The following is a 1,519-nucleotide window of genomic DNA, read 5'->3' as shown; positions in this document are numbered from 1 at the left end:
TATATTTTCCGAACATCATTATTGGCACAGGGTATATTTTCCGAACATCATTATTGGTACAGGGTTATCTAGATACACACCCAGCCAGCTGATATTGGACCAATATTGGCAAAACAATATTGGCCCAATATCACCAGGCCAATATTGGACCAATATAGGCATATATTTGTTCAATATAGGCAGATATTGGTCCAATATTGGCAAAACAATATGGGGCCGATATTAGACCAATATCTGCCTATATTGACAGGACAGGACATAACCGAAATGTGCAATATTGCAACAGGGTATACTTTTTAGTGCAGTATATTGGGAAAGGGTCTATTTTAGGGCGCAAAGCGGTTTGCGACAGGGTCAGGTTTTCAAGGTCCCGGAGGCACCACCTACCCAGTTCCGAGGCGAGTGCCCCTCCCCCCGGGCAATTAACGCACCAGTGGCAAGATTTTTTGCCATAAAAGCGGTCGATTAGTATATGTAAGTGCCGTTAGCCGTAGGCTGTCGGGCCCACTGGTGCGCGTGCGTGTGTGTGCGCGCGTGCGTGTGTGCGCGCGTGCGTGTGTGCGCGCGTGCGTGTGTGCGCGCGTGCGTGTGTGCGCGCGTGCGTGTGTGCGCGCGTGCGTGTGTAGTAGCCGCCGCGATGCGTGCATGGTGTGCGCGCGTGCGCTTGTGGGATGTGTGGTGCAGCCGCGCGTGCGTGTGTTGTGCGCGTGCGTGTGTGTAGCGCGCGACTCGTGAGCCCGGTGTGTGTGTGGCGCGCACGTGCGTGTGGCACCTGTGCGCGCAGTGGTGTTGTCGTGTGCGCGCTTTTGTGTGTGTGTGTGTGTGTGTAGTGCCGCGCGGTGGCGTGTGGTGTCGCGAGCGCAGTGCGTGTGTGTGCCGCGCGCGTGCGAGGCTGTGTTTGTAGCGCGTGTGCGTGTCGCTGTCGTTGCGCGCGCGTGCATTGCGTGCAGTGTGCGCGTGCGTGCGCGCGTGTGTGTATCGTGCGCGTGCGGTGGCTGTGCTGTGTGCGCGCGTGGCGTGTGGTGTGGTGTGCGCGCGCGGGGGTGGTGCGGTGGGGTCGGCGTCGGCTTCGTGCGTGTGTGTTGCCAGGTGGCCCGTAGCCTAGGAGTTTTTTTCAGCAGAGGGGGCACTGGGTTGCAGCCTTACATTTTTCGGCGGGGGGGGGCACAATATATAATTTTCTGAGATCGTTGGTTCGACCCCAACTAACCGTAACAACAAGCATTGGGAATGTTCAGTGGGGGGCACCTGGAGGCACAGAGATTTGGGGCGGGGCCACGTGGGCCCGAGGCCCCGTAAGCTACGCCCTTGGTGTTGTGCACGCGGTGGTGGGGCGGCGTGTTCGTGTGTGCATGCCGCGCACGGCGTGCTGTATGTGCGGCGGCGCGGTTGCGCGCGTGCTTGTGGGCGGCCGTGGCGGTACACGAATACTCTCACTACGCCCACTGGCCCAATAATTACAACCCAAGGCGCAGTGTGACGTAACGAGAGCGGAGCTGGTTGTGGTCAGATTGTAGAA

This window comes from Priapulus caudatus, unplaced genomic scaffold (assembly GCF_000485595.1).
Source record: "Priapulus caudatus unplaced genomic scaffold, Priapulus_caudatus-5.0.1 Scaffold110, whole genome shotgun sequence".
Lineage (NCBI taxonomy): Eukaryota > Metazoa > Priapulida > Priapulimorpha > Priapulimorphida > Priapulidae > Priapulus > Priapulus caudatus.
The sequence above is the reverse complement of the archived record's forward strand: the minus strand, read 5'-3'. Positions refer to the sequence as shown.